We start from the raw sequence: 11774 nt of genomic DNA, 5'->3' as shown, positions 1-11774 counted from the left end.
TTTGTGGCAGGTACAGATCTCATTAGCCTAACTATAATCAGTGAGATGATACATGATAATGTAAAATTAATAGCCCCTTACGTCTCACTAAAATATGAAGTAATCCCCTAGTAGCATGCCTTGATACCCATTTGATCAAACCAATTTATACACAAACAAACAAATTATTATCTGGACTGGGGTGTGTTTCCCAAAACCATAGTTGTAGTTAGCAACTTTGTTGGTTGCAATGCAATTTCCCATTACCAACCAAGTTGCTAACAGGTTAGCAACCATGGTTTTGGGAAACACGCCCCTGGTTAATTATCTGCAAACAGAAGGCATCTTGTTGTTTCTCATTCATTAGGTGTCAATGCACAGAGAAAACCATTAGAGGTGTACAATGCAAACAGAAAGCCTCATTAACCATATAGATCATGGCTGGATGAGGAACACACAGGATGTGAGAAAATAATTGATTGCAGGCTTCATTTTGCATACGGGTTAATATTTTTTTGTCTAGTAAGCTATGTGTTAGTGTTAAAAAATAAACTGATGTAAAACGTGAGATTTTTTTAAGAATGTATGAATAAATAAAATGACTATATAACTGCGATATGAACAAACTGTGGAACCAGTGGGTGGTAATAATGCTGCTTTGATCTTTGTATACTATATTCTTGTACAATCGTATTCACACCGTGCCGTGGTCATGATACATGGCTAAAATGTGTGGTAATACTTCCACTACTGTCAGCTACAGGTTTAAAAAGTCGTTATATGGCGCCATCGTGTGGTTGATTAATGTTTTATTCGTGCGTGTTGGGGGGGGGGGGGTACTGTCATGTAGGCTATTAAGTACAGTAACGGATACGTGTTGCATACGTGTTGCTCACCACAGGCTCGCTGAATGGATGGCGGAGATTTAGACAAGCGTTTAATTAACTTATGCTGCAGAACACACTGCACTCAGGAGACTACGTTTGTGTTCACGCTGGAGGAGGATGCTGACAAGATTGCTACAGTTTGTGGTTCTCTGGAATAGTTGCAACCAGCAAAAGTTACATCCACACAAGTGGGTCTGCAACAGACAGGACGTGTTGACATGATATATACATTCTTGTAGTTTATAAATTAACCTCAAATACGTGTGTGCTTGTCTTTTTTTAGGGTCACTTAAAAAATTTGAATATGATTAGTTTAGATCCAATTTCATTTTAAAAATTACTAGTATACACAATTCTGGATGTGGCAGTGACATAATTTAAGGCCTGTAAACCAAATTTAGTTAAAAAGAAAAAATGGAACAGTATTTTCATTTGAAAGTTCATATAAAAGTTCTTTCCCAGCTATTCGTCTTTGCCATGAAGCAGTGTTCTGAATGCTGATTGGCTGTTCTGAGAATTGTTGTTGTGTGGTCACCATGGCGATCAAGGGCCCTGTGAAGGTTGTGGGTCTTATAGTAGATGAAACAACTACTACACACCATTCACCCCCCAGACTGGTATTTAGCCTACTTATTGTTTAACATGAAAGTAAACAAACAACCAACAAAAAGTCAAGTTAAGTGCACCTTCAGGTCAAGTGCATTTTGTGTATATATATATAATTCAAGGCATTGATGTTTGCCTAGAAAACTACCACTGGCTCTGTACCCATTTACCTGAATGTATTACAGACTTATGTGCCCTCTAGAAGCTTGCGTTCTGCAAGTGCACATCGCTTGATTGTGCCATCCCAAAGAAGCACAAAGTCACTTTTACGGACTTTTAAATTAAATGTTCCCTCCTGGTGGAATGACCTCCCCAACTCAATCCGAGCAGCTGAGTCCTTAGCCATCTTCAAGAATCAGCATCTCTTCCATCTTTATTTGACCCTCTAACTTTAGCACTCACTATTCCAATTATATTCTTTATATTATATGTGTGTGTGTGTGTGTGTGTGTGTATATATATATATATATATATATATATATATATATATATAAGGCCTCTAACACTAGCTTGCTCTATTCTTTTTCTATTCTATCTGTTTTCTTTTTTATTAATTATATTATTTAAAATCCCTTGCTACGTGTACTGTTGAGCATTGCTCTTTTTGTTGTTTTTGATTGCTTCCACTGTCCTCATTTGTAAGTCGCTTTGGATAAAAGCGTCTGCTAAATGAATAAATGTAAATAAATGTTAATGTAAATATATATATACAGTACAGACCAAAAGTTTGGACACACCTTCTCATTCAAAGAGTTTTCTTTATTTTCATGACTATGAAAATTGTAGATTCACACTGAAGGCATCAAAATTATGAATTAACACATGTGGAATTATATATGGAATTATATACATAACAAAAAAGAGTGAAACAACTGAAAATATATCATATTGTAGGTTCTTCAAAGTAGCCACCTTTTGCTTTGATTACTGCTTTGCACACTCTTGGCATTCTCTTGATGAGCTTCAAGAGGTAGTCACCTGAAATGGTCTTCCAACAGTCTTGAAGGAGTTCCCCGAGAGATGCTTAGCACTTGTTGGCCCTTTTGCCTTCTGTCTGCGGTCCAGCTCACCCCTAAACCATCTCGATTGGGTTCAGGTCTGGTGACTGTGGAGGCCAGGTCATCTGGCACAGCACCCCATCACTCTCCTTCTTGGTCAAATAGCCCTTGATGCCTTCACTGTGACTCTACAATTTTCATAGTCATGAAAATAAAGAAAACTCTTTGAATGAGAAGGTGTGTCCAAACTTTTGGTCTGTACTATATATATATATATAGTATATATATATAGTACAGTTTATATATTATATATATATATATAAAAACAGACACTCCATTAAGACAAAACATATATCTGCTGTTTTTAAATATAAACGCTCTATTGCTCAGGGCTGAATGACAGCATTAATTAGACTATTGTAAGAAGTTACCAAGACGCTTAAGTGTATGTTCACTAAGAACGGATCTCTTTAGTCACCTCCTTCTCTTCCAGCTTAAATGGATTTATTAACTGTTAATGTTCTGTAAACAGTTAATGGTTGTATAACTTGGTTTAATTAGTTTCGTGAATTTTTTTTTTCTTATATATCAGAAGAGCATGAAATGTTATTGGTAATGCATCAGTCGGTCAATGGAAATTATGTTTTTCAGGTCATGTTAAATCACCTTAGTGACACTTGAGTGGACATTACGCAGGCTGTCCATAAAAACAATCATAAATGGTCAGCCATGAGAGATGACATCAATATCAGTGTGAAGGTGTGGGTGGCATAGAAGCTCAAGGTGGAATAAAAGAGAGCGATAAAGAGCCTGTTAATGGAGCGGAACAGAGGTGGTACCACTGCAGGGGATCTGGTGTGGACAACAGCCCTACTCCTCTCCCTCAAGCCCAGACGGGTTGGACTTCAGCTGGGATGAAGAACAGGATGAGGACTTTCAAAGCCAGATGGAAGAGAATGGCATCATTGGTCTGGCAGAGAGTCAAGGGCAGCAGTAGGTGAGGACATCAGAGATATTTGATTGATATCTGCCCATTTATTGGTCATTTAGAGCAGTCTCACCAGGACTCTTCATCAGAAAAATCGCATTACGCTTAAAACACTTGGCAGAGTTCAACTGTTTTTAATTAGAAAAATTTAGTCAATTTAAATGCCCTGGTTCTATATTAAAACTTGTTGCAACTGTTTAATAAGCATCTTATGATTGTGCCAATCAGGGAGAAGAGGAGGAGATTGCAGAAGGCCTGTTGTGCGATGTGAAGAGCCCTGAGCCTGAGCTCTGCATAAGGGTTCAGATCAGTTAAACATCCAGCTGAGTTTAAAAGCATAAAGCTACATATAGTAACAGTGTAATAAAGTAATTTGAATTTTGTATAAAACCATTATTCATCATACTGCTGTTCAAAAGTTTGGAGTCAGTGTTCAGCAAGGATGCATTAAATTAAATTAGTAAATTAAGGGACAAAGAATACTTTTACATATTCTATTTCAAATAAATGTGTTTTTAACTTTCTATTCGATATCAAGCATCAAAATCAATATGTTAGAATGATTTCTGAAGGATCATGTTAAACTTAAGACTGGAGTAATGGCTGCTGAAAATTCAGCTTGTACTTGTTTAGAACAATTGTGCTAATATTTCTCAATATTATCGTTATTACAGTAAATGCAGCCTTGGTGACCATAAGAGACTTCTTTCAATAATATAAAAAAAAAAAACTTTATGTAAAAGTAGTCTGAGATGTTCAAATCCTTGTTGATATTCGTACAGTTTCCTTTTCACATTAAAGAGAGAAGTTTAAGTGAATTGCATTGTGGGATGGAGTGTCCCTTTGCAGTATGCACTGGTCCTGCACTATGTTTTGACATGTTTTTATTTTTATTTTTAATGTAAAAATTGTAGCATTACAAACATAATGATACTCAAAATGATGCTGATTTATCCAAGAGGCTAAAAGATGAAGCCGTCTGTAATGTTTCTTTTTTCCTCTCTCTCTTATTCTCACAGGAGGACTATAACAGGCTGCTTACCAAGTATGCAGAAGCTGAAAATACTATCGATCGACTTTGCCTTGAAGCAAAGGTTGAATTTACAGGCTTTATTTATGGTTTTATGCTTTTTTCCATTCATCTGAAGGTTGACGTGAATTCAATGCCATACTCTCCCTCGTATCAGCAGGCCTGTCTTCTTACTGCGTGTGCTCTGATGTCGGCGAGAGCTATTTTTAGACTCCTCAGGCTGAGTCAACACAATATAAATGCAGAATCTCTTTTGTGACCGCCATAATCACAGCCCTCAGTATTAGCAGCACCACCGTATTCAAGCACAGGCTCATTTTCAAACTGGGTGCTATCTCTGATTGTGATGTTTTTCCTCAAATAAAAAGGGCTTATCTCAGACGACACAAACCATTTTAGAGAAACATTAGCAAACAAATAAACTGAGAGAATAAGCAGTGTACATAAAAAAGCATAACTTGTATAGTATAAGTCATTATATTATCTGCATACTTGTATGCTTGTATCAAATGTACAGAGATGAGCACTTTGTTGTTTTACACAGTTAATGCACAAATTAATTATTATGTTTCCTTTAAAAGGAATTGAATGTGATAGATTACATATGAAAACATGCAATTATATATTTAAATTGATTAAATACTTAAATTGATTCACATTATCACATTATCATTTGTTGTGATGAATAAGGTCATGATAAGGTCATACTTAAACAGTGTCAAGTGACCTGAAACAAATCTAGGCCTGAGCCATCAACCAGATTAAAACAGGATGTGATGTCATGTCTACTTTCACTGTTACATAATTGATTTTACAGAGCAATGTTGGTAATTATTTAATGTGGCTAATTTTAGGCCATTTTTTTCATTCGGTTTAGCATCTCCAGCTGCTTTTTCTCTAATGCTCATTAAGTTCTTCTGCCACAAGCCCTGGCCATCTGCCTCTGCTTTAACAGACTCAACAGCTTTAGATAGACAGGGTTCATTCCCTTATTGACTTGTGGTTTCTTATGTATATCTGAGAACAGGTGTGGGTGATACATTTCAAAACTGTAAAAATAGAAATGGCCTTTCCAATCAGACAGAAATCTATAATATTTGTTTTATGTAGGGTGGGGGTCAAGTCATTTACAAATTATGGGATCCCCTATCTGAAAATTGTAAGCATAGGCTGGTAAAACAGCTAATTGAGATCTGATGATCTGCTTCTGGTATTGCTCCTGTAATAATAATAGTGATTGTGTTGGAAAATGGGTGGTTTTATTCAAAAGACTCAGAGGTCATGTTGAGGTTATGTTCAGTATGATTTAATGTTTCAGGGACTTATCATGAGGGTTCAGTCATTCCCCTCCATTAGATTTATGACAGCACACAAACCCATTACCTCACACACCGAAATCATGAATGTGTGTGTGGTAAGGTGCATGGATATCAGCTTATTGACAATGTATTTTCATTGTATTACTCTATGTGTTGTCTTATCTGAAAGTCCAGCAGAGGAAAACACCATTAAACGGCCCTGTTATACGTGAGTCTCCTCTGTGCTCCTCTGTTTGTTCAGCCACTAGTCTGCAGTAAATCTGAGGTTCTGTCACATGGGCGGGCAAGACAGGGCTGTATTTCTTTAATGGTCTTAGCATAATGGGTGGCGACACAAGCCTTGTCGTACTTAAGATCAGATATCACCAATTATTATATCATAGTCCAGATCCAAACCTGAGATAATATTAATAAATATAATATAAACATACATTTTTTTTCACATTTCACTTTTTTAGTCTTAATGGTAGAGTATACCATGTAAACAATGAACATGCATTTAAAGACATTCTATGTAGAGCACAGAGGGGACATGAATTTGTTTACACAGAACTCTTATTGATTTTTGAGCATTAACAAGGCTATATGTATAGTGATGGGCCCGTGGATTATTTGAAAAGTAGATTTTCAGACAGATGGTTGCTGATTTCTTTTTTGGTCAAAGTAGCACTTTAACCATCAATTCATGATTGCTTGTACTGTATGTGCTGTGTGTTTACAGGTGGGTCTTTCTTCTGAACCCCCAAAACCCAGTACAGCTATCCTGTCAGGTGTTATTCAGGAAGGGTCAAAGGTCATAACCCTCAATTTCCCACAGTCTCTGCTCAACTGGCCCAGCAAAGGGATCACTCAGGTACATCATACTGAAAAAGTACCACTTTAAAACTTGTATTTAAAAATCACACAATTATACTCTTTTATATATATTCGTATGTATATATTTATATATATCACTTGAACTATGGTGTCTGCCAGCAATCTGTCATGCCACATTAAAGAGTTTAAAACCACATTTGTTTAAATTTCAAGATGCCTTAAAACAAAAATTTCAGAACAGTCTTATAATCTCATCTAAAATTACTTGCCAGTCAAACTGAATAATTGTTAAATAATCTCAAAACCGCTTTGATCAAACAGCTACAGGTAACCAACTTTACAATAACCTATTTGATCAATCAGATTAACAGCCATTTTATTTTAACAGCAGTATTTTAAACCCAAAATCTTTTTTTTTTCAGGTTGATGATTTTGAGGCACTTCTAAATCATGGAAACTCAAGCCCTGTGAACAGAGAAAAGTATGCTGAGGCTTTTCTTAAAAAACGTAATTTTTTTAAAGGCATGAAGTCTGACTCAGTCTGAATCATCTCCATGGTTTCTCCACTTTGGCACAGGAGCAGGGGTGTCTCTTGATAGGGCTTCCCTAGATGCCTGAGACCAGTATCAGATGCAGGAGCAGCAACAAGGCGAGCATGTTACCTTTGACCCAGACAGGTAGCCTCTTTTTATGTGTACTGTATGTACTGTATATATACTCTACCATTGCAAAATTATTTTAAATTAATGCTATTATTTAAAAGAATCCATGAATTTGATTAAAAGTGACAGTAAAGACATTTAGAATGTTACAAGAGATTAGCACTTGTAACTAAATGCTGGTCTTTTGAAATTTCTATAAATTCAACTCTTTTCAACATATCACCAGCATATTAGAATGATTTCTGAAGGATCATGTGAGACTGAAGTCTGGAGTAATAGCTGCTGAAAATTTAGCTTTGCCTCACATGAATAAATTCTATATTAAAATAAAAAACAGGTATTTTAAATCGCAATAATATATTGTTTGCACATAGATAAACTTGTCATTGTCTTTTGTTGCTGATGCAAATATTGATTTAATCTATGCTTCCTGTGTACTTCCTGTAATAAAAAGTTTGTCACAGACACAATAATGATATTTCTGCGTTTGATATCTAAACATCAGCTGTAGGCCTATGTTGTTACCAGGTTTTTTAAAAGTAATTGAGGGTAACAGCAGTTCAGTCCACTCCACCATTATCAACACCTGGTTGTTTGCTCTTTCATTCATCTCTCCATTCTCTCTTTCTTTAGGCAGGCAGCAGCAGCAGATTGTGTCCCTCCCTCCGGCCCACCTGTCAGGTCACAGGTGTGTGACTCTATGGAAACTCACCCAGAGGCTCTTTGCCACTCCTCTGTGTTGCCAGGTAACTGTGCAGGGAACGGAAAGCAGCAGGAAACAGGAAAACTCAAAGCAGTAGCCTGACCAGCCTAGCAGAGAGCACAGAACCCAGAAGTACGGGATTTAAAGCAAAGGCCAAGACTGGATCTCCTCTGGTCAGTGACTGAACTTTATTTGTGATGAACACTACATATCATATTTGAAGGATTATTTCTTAATGTGCATGAATAATAGAATTTTTATATTATTTTAGTAGAGCTGTTACTTGTATTTATAATGCTGTAGGATGGGGGACGTCTCCAGAGACAGACAGTGGCTTTATGGGCTCTGAAAGCAGTCAGCTCGCTCTTGCTGTACACAGTCTCCTCCAGCAGAGGACAGGGGTGAGGTATGAAGCACCTTCACTGTATACAGCACTTCGATCTGGAATTTAAAAAATAAAATAATAACTGAACTTTAATGCAGTAGTTGTGTTTCGGCATATAACTAGGGTTAGGGAATCATCCTGAACTGTTTGTGCTGTGGACATCCATGATACTTCAATTCTTTTGGCTTATAGAGGAGACTCGGGAGAGGTGTGTTTTTAATATTCAAGTATGACACTTAGGCCTAAATGATAAAATAGGAGAAAAAGTCTCATAAAACAAACAAAAAACACTTAGTTTAAAAAAAAAAACAAGTTTATTCAGAAAATATGAAAATCTTGTTAACTGTTTTTGCTAAATGTAATTTAGATGTAACCAAGAAAGCTGGCATGGTGATAAAACACCAACCAATCATAAAAATATGTCTTTTCTTGAATAATGCTGATATATAATGGTGAACACTTCATTAACAGTGGCCATGAATTTCTCTTTTCATCCTTTCTCTCTCTGCATCCTGCTTTTATTTATCTTTCCTCATTCAGTTTTTTTTTATCAGAGGATGAAAAAGCACAGGACGTCCAATATCCACAAACAAGCAGAGATTTATGGCTGCTCTTTTGAGCCAGGGCTCCACTGTAGAGGAGTTCTGGGAAAAACTCCAGTGGTATTAAGTGGTCTCTATGAAATCATTTTTTTTGCTTCACGACAGCCAGAGTTCCATCTGGATAATTAGATTGAATTTTCATTCTTTCCTTTCTACGATTCAGCAGGAATATGTCTCTCGAATGAAAAGTTGAAAGCTGAAAAGTGTGCTGGTATGTATTCAGCTCCTCATTAAGAGGCCAGCATTAATCACCATTAGCTCTTAATAAAACGGAAACACTGAGTGTGCATTTGAAATATCAGGCATCCCTACGGACCGCTAGGTACCTGAAATCTATTGTTGCCATTTTGATCTTAGATTGTCCAAAATTATATACGTTGGCTAAAACATTTAATTGATAAAGTGATTTTATGATGTTCCTCAATTCTTAGGTCTTCAGACAGGAGAAGGAATGGAGAACAAGAGAGAGGAAACTCAACAAGACCCACTCCGAGGCAAAGATCAGTGTCTTTACCTCAACATCGGCCTCAAACTGATCTGGGTACGTTTAGCTACATTTACATTTTTCAAAGTTAATAGTAGAATACATTTGATTGCAAAGAGATTTTCTTAATGTTCCTCAATGACAAAACGCTTGGATGTCATATTGGTTTTTTGAATCTGTTATGCTCTGACAGAGATATTAAGTAACTTTTTCACCATGCTTTTGTTTGCCCTTCTTCAGCAACTGATTCTAAGCTTGTCCAGTCTGAGCCACGACCATCAACATTCAGACTTGTCCTGGTGTCCCCAGTGACATCAAGAGGAAGAAGACAAACCAGAGGATTTGCACATCACAAAGAGGACAGTACCTGTAAGGAAAGATCTTTGATGTAACTCAACATGACATGACCAGGTTTTGGTATGATGATCAAGAACAAATTGTGGTCATTTTTATTGAACATCAGCAGCTGGATCCAGCAATAGTGATGAAAGTGAATCAAGCCAAGGGCCAGAACCTGCCTGCCCACATTGTATATCACACTGCAATGGTACTTTGACATGTAAGCATCTTATCATGGTAATGGGGGATAAAGTTTACTGAACTTACAATTTCATGAACTATCCTCCTGTCCTTTACACTTTGAATAAAAGGTCCAGTGAGGAGGAGTAGGATCTCTCCACATCTCACACAACCTTCCTGCAACCGTTGCCCATTGTGTGGTGCATTGCAAGCCAACCAAAGAGCCTCTCAACCAGGTTTAATAATTCATTATCTATAAACTATTTTTTTTATAGTTCGTCCTGAAGATGTGAAGTATTCGCCTAATACAACAAGAATCATGTTGACTCTCAAATGTGTGTTTTTTAGCCAATCAGATGCCATTCTCGACCCCCAAAGAGAGTCAACCAATGAGATACTTTAAGAGAGACAAAGGAGGTGTAAATGTGACAAAAGTATTTTCTTCAGTGGCGTCAGACATTGAATCCTACTGTATATTTTTTATTTAATCATTTATTATTGTAATGTTTTATGTAACTCAAAAGAAAGAGTCGAATCTGAATCATTGAAACGAGTCGTTTTTAAAAGGAATCTCAAGCCGTTTCATGTTGACGTCACATCAACATGAAACATTAGCATATTGCGCGCCCACTTGTTGGTCTTTCTGCATTGGTCCGAATGAAAATGCAAATTCATTATTTGCCACTAGGTGCTATTTTTGGAGTGGTAAAAATAGCGGTTTCCCCGGTAACACTGTACAAAAAGCAGCTAACAAACACTGCTTCATCAGGCCTTGAGTGCATGTCAACTTGTTGTTGGGGACTCACAAAAACCAAAATATGAACCTTTCATTAAACATAATAGGGGTACTTTAAAAATCTTACTGACCATGATCTTTTGAGCAGTATTGTATAAAATGATTTATATAATTATATATTTCTATTATATAGATTGATTAAACACTTTTTTAACAAGTAGTTTAAAGTATCATACAAATAACAAATGTAACTGTCTTCAACAGATTGATAATTCTGTGTCATTTCCTGCAGCTACTTCTCCAGCCCTTTGATGACACAGGCCTACTCACAACTCTTTAACATCTCACTCAGTCCTATCAGAAATGAGAGGCCAGGGGTCAGAGGTGATCGCAGATGCTTTTCCTTTATGGGCCATCAGCAGTACTCTCTAAACAGCTCTCTGACCCGCACCATCATGGCAACTAGAAACATGAGAGAGGGCTCACATCGCATGGCGCACTCTCTGGCCTCAGGACTCCTCACCACATCCTGCACCTACTGACACCAGTGTTTGCATTTGTTCTTTTGGCACATTCTTTTATCCAAAGTGACTTTAAATGAGGAATTATACTTTTCTTCTGATGAGCTGTGAAGAAATTCACATTTGTTCATTATTCTTAGTTTACCAAAACAACAAATTTTCTTATAGCGATGTGACTGATGCACACATGCAACACTTCAGAGAAAAATGATGCAAAGTGTGAAATCTCTTAGGTGGACAGCTATGTGTGTATATATAGATTGTGTGTGTGTAGATATATATATATACATATATATATATATATATATATATATATATATATATATATATATATATATATATATATATATATATATATATATATATATATATATATATATATACACACACAGTGCAAATAATGTAACCGATTTATTTGTACTTCCACAGTGTGAATGTGGACCCGTTTTGTTTTTGTTTGTTTTTTTCACAGAGAAAATAAATATAGTATTTATTTACATTACCTTACATTTGTGTTATGTTTACCTAGAATTTCCAAA

Source organism: Carassius carassius, chromosome 47 (assembly GCF_963082965.1).
Source record: "Carassius carassius chromosome 47, fCarCar2.1, whole genome shotgun sequence".
Classification (NCBI taxonomy): Eukaryota; Metazoa; Chordata; class Actinopteri; order Cypriniformes; family Cyprinidae; genus Carassius; species Carassius carassius.
This window is presented reverse-complemented; position numbering follows the sequence as displayed.